General features: G+C 48.4%; 1 pseudogene; it reads left to right on the top strand.

Moving 5' to 3' along the window:
- Positions 1–5686: 5686 nt before the first annotated feature.
- On the top strand, positions 5687–7050 carry LOC142775004 (uncharacterized; annotated as a pseudogene).
- Positions 7051–8123: the final 1073 nt, after the last annotated feature.

Here is an 8123-nt window from a genome sequence, read left to right as displayed (position 1 = left end):
AAGAACAAGCGTGCACCGACCTCACGCCCGCATCGCAAGGTGATTGTCCGGTGCTCGAGCCTGCGAGCGACACTGACAAAAGCGACACTGACGCCCATGCTAAACCACAAGACGCAGGAGACCTGCCTCCCCTGTCTGAGAAAGCCTCGTCAACCCTTCACGCCCCGTCCGAGACCAGCGAATTCTCGCCGGACGCCTATGAAGACCGCAGCTCATCCAAAGTCGAAGCCAGCGTGCCCGTACTTAGCAGAGACCGCGAGGGCTACAGCTCTGACACAGTTGGCACCACCAGTAGCTCCGAGGCGCCGAGAGCTTCGATGGGACGCGGCACCCGAACAACGGCACGTGCAGACGCTCCGGTCATCGGCCCAGCCAAGACCACGACGGTTATTATGCCACTGACAATGACGAGCGCCTGTGCCAGCAAGTACTCGGCTCAGAACCACAAACTGAGCCTGTCAAACCCCATTTACCAGATTAAAGGTGCGGCCACCGGTGCGAGGGTCTGTGCCAGCGCCATGGAAGTTGACCGTTGACGCAACGTGCCCACCCACCGAACACGGACTCTGAGGGCTCTACGGACAGTAGTAAGCACCAAAAATTCTCTAATGCTCTGACGACGTCAGAGCATTTCTCTTTTTAGTCATGTTCACTCCTTGAGCGCTCGCCCCACCCTCTGCAAGGGATTTTTCTGAAGTTTGCGCGCACTCTCCCTTCTTCAAAACGGCTACGGTGCATTTTCTCTCCTTAAACGGCAGGGGTTTCAGACGCCAAGATAAGCATGAGGAAGTCATGCACTTCGCAAGGTCACGTCATGTCGACATTCTCTTCTTACAGGAATGTAATTTTAGAACCCCTTTTGATGTGCAATCCTTTTGTTCACATTTTGGAGTCGAAGCCTTTTTTTTTGCTGACTGATTCAAAGATGTGCGGAGTAGGATTTGTTTTCTTGACACCAACGTTACGTTGAAGAGCACACTGTATTTATGGTTTTGACGGCCGCACACTAGCAGTAGACTTTGACCTCCACGGGAGACGAGCAAGGGCGCTCGTAATATATGGCCCAGCTCAACGTGGGCGCACGGTCGACTCATTTATGTTTGACAGCTACCCTACTTTCTTAGTAGGGGATTTTAACTGTGTTGAGGACACCGACAGAGATGCGCGCGGACGCAGAGAAAGCAGACAATATAGCGGAGGTAGTGCATTGCGACAACTCATCCGCAATTTCAAGCTCAGGGATGCGGGGGTCGACACTCACGGAAATGACTTCATTGCAACATCGCAACGGGGTCCCAACATGACCCGGCTAGACCGCTTCTATTTTCCGGAAGTGCTAGCCACACATGTCCTTAGTTGCGAGGTCCTACATTTCCCACCGGACGTTCCATGCATTACAGACCACTTTCCAGTGTCTGTAAAACTTTTCTTTGAACAATCCACTACATTTAGAAACCATTAGAAAATGGACACCACACTCGTGCACGACCTGGAAAGCGTAGCATTACTGCGCAATGCACTAGAACAAGCATGCAAAAGGCCGCCTGAACCCCGTAACTGGGGCGCATTGAAACACAGTTGGCGCGCCGGGCTTATCAAAGCGTGGCGCGAAATTAAAGCGCGCTTGACGACAGAGATAAACGACACGCTACGAAAAGCGCGCATTGTACGCAGAGGCGAGACGCTGACGTTCGCAATGCACGACTATCTCGATCAGTTAAAGGCGCGGTACGAACTTTTGCTACATCTTAGTTCGCGCACGGCTGCGCAGTCTTTTATCAACGGACGACTGGTTTCAGATCCAGCGGTCGGTTCTTCGAAGTGTTCGCAACGGCTCCTTGGATGAACAAATGCATGTCCCTTTCGTTCAGTTGCCGAACGGCGAACAGTCTACACGAGCAGAAGACATAATGAGGGTCTTTGAAACACATTTTTCGAATCTTTTCAGGGCGGAGAACGCAAACGACCTGAACAATACCACCATAGGTAATGAGTTTCGCGAGGGAATTTCCTGCGTACCGGAGGAGCTCCGCGATGTTCTGTGGAGCCCAGTGACTCTGGATGAATTACGCATCGTGCTTCAGCGCATGAACACAACCGCCGCCGCCGGCCCTGACGGGATACCTTTGAGTTTCTACAAAACCTTCCTTGAAACAATACGAGATCACCTTTTGACAATGCTAAATGGGCTTCTTGCTAACGTAATCAGACCGAATACGTTTCGTGAGAGCAGAGTTATACTCTTGCTTAAAAGCGAGGGAGAGCCATCCGACCCAAGGGCGTGGAGGCCCATTTTCCTACTTAACTCAGATTATAAGGTATTGACAGCCATCCTTGCAAACGGCATCACAATCATTCTACCGGAAATAGTAAGCGACATACAAACATCCTGTGTCGCAGGTCGTACGTGCAGACTGTTCACCTCGCTTGCGCTGACTCGCGATTTATTCACGTACGCTACAAGAACACAAATATCTGGCATTTTTGTTTCCTTGGATCAGGAAAAAGCTTTTGATCGCGTAGAATGGAACTATCTTTTTGCTGTGCTTGAGTGTTATGGCTTCCCAGCATATTTAACCGACACCCTCCGCTTACTCTACACAGCCTTAGAAACGTCATTAGTAGTGAATGGCTATACATCTGAAGCAATTTCAGTAAGTAGGGGCATTCGACAAGGCTGTCCCCTCTCCGCAATTCTCTTTGTAATATGCATAGATCCACTATTGAAACAAATCCAGAAATGCACTTCGATACGCGGTTTCCCTCTTCCAGGCTTGGGCGAAGTGAAAGTAGTGGCATACGCCGATGACATCTCGTTGTTTATTCGGAACATAGATAGCTACAGAGCCTTTCTGCGAATATTCCACACGTATAGTTACCTGTCGGGAGCACGTCTTAATCCAGGAAAAAGCAAGGCATTGTGCTTTGGGAAGCACAGTGAAGAGTTCCCTGATGGCGTCCAAATCGTCCAAGGCGTTAAAGTCTTAGGTGTAACTTTCCATTCGACTGGTGAGGTATCCCGCACCACATGGAAAGAAATTCAACACAAAGTGGACAGACGCATTGAAGTCGCCAGAACGTTTCAACTACCTTTTCACTGAAAGAGCTTATCTAATTAAATCCAGCATAACAGAGCCACTGCTTAATGTAGCCAGAATTGCCCGACCACCTCGACTGGTTTTGCTGAGTGGCTACTGCGTGCGGCTCCTTTTTCTGGGATGGTCACGCCGAAGCTGTGTCCAGAACCTTGGTCCGCCTACCAGTAAAATGGGGAGGGCTCAGTGTGCCCAACCTTGATGTAATGTGCCGCATGTTGGCTCTCAAAAACACCTGGGCACTCTTAGAGAACTCATCGTATCGAGGCAGGCAACTTGTAGTGTATCTGCTAGGAACCTCTAGAAGACTTTTTGGTTTAGCAAATGACACGGGACCAGCTGCTGAGCAGCCACCAGCGTATTACACACATGTTATAAAATCTTTGCAACAATGACGAAACAATTTTCCAGTTCAAGAACTTATGGAAATGTCCCCCACCGACATGAGCGAACTAATAGCATTTAAAAGCCTATCTTAAGAACACCGGAAATGCCGGGCGAAAAGACGCTGGACTCTTACAAACCCGTCTCTCCCCTCCGAGGTCCGTGATCTAAACTGGCTCAGGGAATGGGGGGCTTTACCAACGGCCGACCGCCTTGCGGCGTGGGGCGTGGCGCCCTCCGCCACATGCCCGCAATGCGGTCGCGTCGAAACACTAAACCATGTCTTCCATGAATGTATAGTAGCGCGCACCTTTTGGCGCGTGTTTAGCAGGATGTTCCAAACAAGTATGCAGTGGAAGTCTAGCCACAGGGATAACTTTGTCGTACTCCTAATGGCTATCGGAGCCTTCGTCTTATGGAAACGAAGGGGACTGGCCTGCCTGAGGGGACGCCCCCAGAGAGCCATGTTTCCCCTACTACATCGGCTAAGAAACATAATGCTTATGCATCCTAATGCAGAACAAGTCATGCTGGGAGAGGAGGCTTTCCTCCGACGGTGGTCTACGCGATTTATTATCGTAAAAACAACAGAGTGTCCATGCCTTTCCTCCCTTATTGAGGAGGTGGGCTAGATCTTGTACCACTGTGGCATTACAGTGTGTATTTTTCTTTTCTTCTTCAGAAACATGTCCTTTTGTGCAATATTGTTCTTGAGCGCGAGAGCAAATAGTCCTCACAGGTGAATGCAAAATATCACGCTACACTGTGAATGACCTTCCCTTGTTTGTTAATATAGTCTTACTGTTTATTTAAGTTTAATCATCTCAATGTCATGAATGTCCTGTCTTCGTTGTACAATTTTTGCATTGTATGTCACTGCATACGCTATAAGTTCTTTCGCCGTATAAAACAGCTTGCATTGTACATACGCATTGTTCACAATTGTCCATTTTTATGTGTGCATATAAGCTGTGTAAGATATATCTGGAAATAAAATTCTCCTAAACGCCAAGACTGCTACGGTAGTCAGACTTTCCGTTTACCGGGCACATCTTCGCCCAAATAAACAGTTAAATTCCAACGCAAAGTCTCCGGTCTTCGGCGATGTCACGACCCCGTGACATCTGGTGAAGGTGCTGCTTCTTTGATGTTCCGGACGCCCCCTTCAAGTCGCGATCCCAGCCCAAGCGGCAAAGAAGACACGGACGCTAAACCTGAACAGCGAACAAGCCGCAGGCAGAGGGGACTGCAACGAGAGTACGGGCCCCTTCCTGAAGCAGCCAGGCAGACTCGGATCCCGACATCAACTACTGCAACCATGACCGCCCGCGTGCAGCCTGCACCACTCCTGCTCCGGCAACCCAAAGAGCCGCCAACTTTCCGCGGTTTGCCACTGGAAGACCCGGAAAGCTGGATCGAAAGATTCGACCGCGCCACCGCCTTCAATGACTGGACAGACGATGACAAGCTCTGGCATGTGCATTTCGCCTTAGAAGATGCTGCTCGGTCCTGGTTAGAGAATCAAGAGTGAAGCCTTACAACCTGGGACGTCTTTTGTGCCAGGTTCCTCACCACTTTCGCAAGTGTGGTGCGCAAGGAGAAGGCCGCAGCTCTCCTCGAAACCCGCATGCAGAAATGAAAACTTGGCGCTATTCACGGAAGATATGATTAAAGTCTTCCTCCACGCTGACTCCGACATGTCCGAGGAGAAGCTTCGTGTGCTCATGCGAGGAGTAAAGCAGGAACTCTTCGCCGGGCTGATCAGAAACCCACCAAAGACGGTCGCAGAATTCATTCCAGAAGCATCTACGATAGGGAAGACGCTCGAGATGCGCACGCGGCAATAGAGCTTTAGTACTGCGGAATGGTGTTGCGTACTCATCACGCAAGCGCCTTGCGTTACGTGGCGCCGTTTGCCACTTATCGGCTTTTAGTACGCCGTAGTACCCGCGTACGTAACGAGCGCGTGAAGCGTGTTGTGCCATCTGGTAGATCAAGATAGAAGTACGTGTTGTTGACAGCCAATGTGAGCCAATCCAAGTGTTATAGCCAAATTATGGCCAAAATTTAAGCCACATAAAGGCCATAGTACGATACCGTAGCTGTAGCCACTAAAAACGTTTGGTGAACGCCCGCGCGAGTATGACTGCCAAACGTTCGCGCTTTCTCACCTGCCGTGCGGTAGGTACGGCTATATCTCCTCGACAATGGTGAGGTCAAGTATTTTTTGGGACCCCTACTGCCTGGCGCACCTGAGATGGGAGGACATAGAGGTACTCATGCTGCAGGAGAAAGAACCGCCACGGTGTTGGGTGCATGCATCGCGAGATGGCCTACTGAACTAGGACTCAAATGTCGAGACAATGTTTTCGACGACAGTTTCGCTTCAAAAAAGCTGACTTTCCAGTGCTCGTGCGTGCCCTCAAGATGCCGCAGTACATTACTAGTGCTCAGGGAGTGAGGGTAACGGCCACAGAAGCCCTATGCATATGCCTCCGGAGACTTGCGTATCCAAACAGGCTGTGTCACCTCCAAGAATAGTTTGGACGTGACTATTCTGTGGTGTCGAGCGTATCGAACAAAGTACTCTACCACATCGAAAAGAACTTCGGTCGCCTTCTTCATAATATGAACATTCACCTGTGGCTCAAACACTCGGACTTGAAGGCTATGAGCGAGGTAAGTTATATTTTCTTTCTTTAGCGCTTCGAGATTGAACGCATTAGTGCTCGTTCTCATGTTGATATTTGTTTGCCCCAGGCTGTTCATCGTAAAGGTGCTCCTCTGAGAAACTGCTGGGCGTTTATTGATGGTACAGCGCGCCCCATATGCCGACCCTCGCAAGACCAGCGCCTGTACTTTTCCGGGCACAAGAGGCTACATGTGCTCAAATACCAGTCTTTGATGTGTCCAAATGGTCTCACCTGCCAGCTGGATGGACCATACACGGGACGAAGGCATGATGCTGGTGAGTTATGTTCCGTCAGAACGGTATACATGACGTTCATGGAAACCTGATCGGACTGTTCATTAGTCAGTTCCACATACATAGATATAGTCGCTCAATTACAATCGCAGAAGCATCCTACAAACTATGCGAGTACTCGTTGTTTTTGTAGTTGAACTGTGTTGAATGCGTGGAAGGATGATTAACTATATGGAACTGATTGTTTTCAGGCATTCTTCGGGACAGCCAGTTGTATGAAAAGCTGGATGCATTGGCACTGGACAAGAAATTCGTTATATACGGCGACCCAGCCTATCCTCTCCGCCCACTGTTATGAAGCCCTACGGAGGAGCAGCATTGACAGCCGCCCAACAAGAGTTAAATTCATCGATGAGTGCGGTCAGGCAGTCTGTTGAGTGGGGATTTGGAAAACTCATCGCAGAATTTGCATTTGTTGACTTGAAAAAAAACCAGGAGATACTACTTCAGGCCGTACCACGCATGTACAGGGTAGCTGTTATCCTGACCAACTGTCATGCTTGTATGTATGGTAGCCAAGTGTCTACATATTTTGGTGTGCAGCCACCTTGCCTGCAAGATCACTTGATCCCTGCCAGTCGTTAAGTGAAGTGCAACGGAACTTATATAAACCTCAATCAACCATTTCGTGTAACAGTACGAGCCCACCACCACGATAACATTTCAAAATCCAGGCCAAGCATGCGTGCTCATAAAAGAAATGCTTTTCTTCATTTATTTTCAAGTATAAATTGTTGTCATGAAACAAAAAAATAATGCAAAACTATACAACTGTAATAATTCAGGTACATAATGTCGAAGTGTCTTCCCTGCAACACTGCAGTGTTTGCATAATAAAATTAAGTTTGAGGTCGCGAGCTGAATTTACTGCCTCGCCAGAAGCCCCGTTACAATATTTAGTCTGCCTTCTTGTGAATGCAACCGAATGTTATTTACACGTTTTTTACTTTGCCAACTTATCACAAATCGTTTCTACAATTTTGAGTATCGCGTCTTGAGTAGCCTTATGGAATCTCGACAGCTGCTCTCTTTGGCTCTCGTCGAGTTGTGCTTGCAGCTGGCGTTCGCGACTTTCCATTTCCAGCTCTCTCAGTTGCAGCTCTCTTTCAGTTCTGTCTCGTTTCATCTCGTGCCTTTTATCAGAGCGTTCTTGCTTTCGCTCGGTTCGGAGCTTTTCGACGTCCAGACGCTCCATCTCAAGCGCGTGCTCCTTCTCTTTCAGGGCCCTCTCGTGTGTCCACCTCTTCTCGATGAACAAACATTTTTGTGATTTTTATTTGCATCTATCTAAAGTTTTCGCTCATGAATAACGCAGATTTTTTGCTCACAATAAAGGTCGTCGATGCGGACACCGGAATTTCTGCGAAAAGAGTTGTTTAACGTTGTCGCATTAGCAAATGTATAGTGCACAGAACTCAACTGAATCTTTTACTGCATGTAATGAAGCTGATAAGTGCTCTAGCCACAGAAATTACGGTTCTAGGCGAATACACTCCAGGAAGCTGGCAGCTTTAGTAGACTTCAAAAGTCTTAACAGCACTCAACAAAAACTGTATAAAGTAAGCTGTAGATACAATTTACCATACAGGTGTGCTGCATGGTATTTAATGTAAAACAAAATGTGTCATTGTTCTACATTATTTGATTTGTTTCATACT

Source organism: Rhipicephalus microplus, chromosome X, assembly GCF_043290135.1.
Source record: "Rhipicephalus microplus isolate Deutch F79 chromosome X, USDA_Rmic, whole genome shotgun sequence".
Lineage (NCBI taxonomy): Eukaryota > Metazoa > Arthropoda > Arachnida > Ixodida > Ixodidae > Rhipicephalus > Rhipicephalus microplus.
The sequence above is the reverse complement of the archived record's forward strand: the minus strand, read 5'-3'. Positions and strand labels throughout refer to the sequence as shown.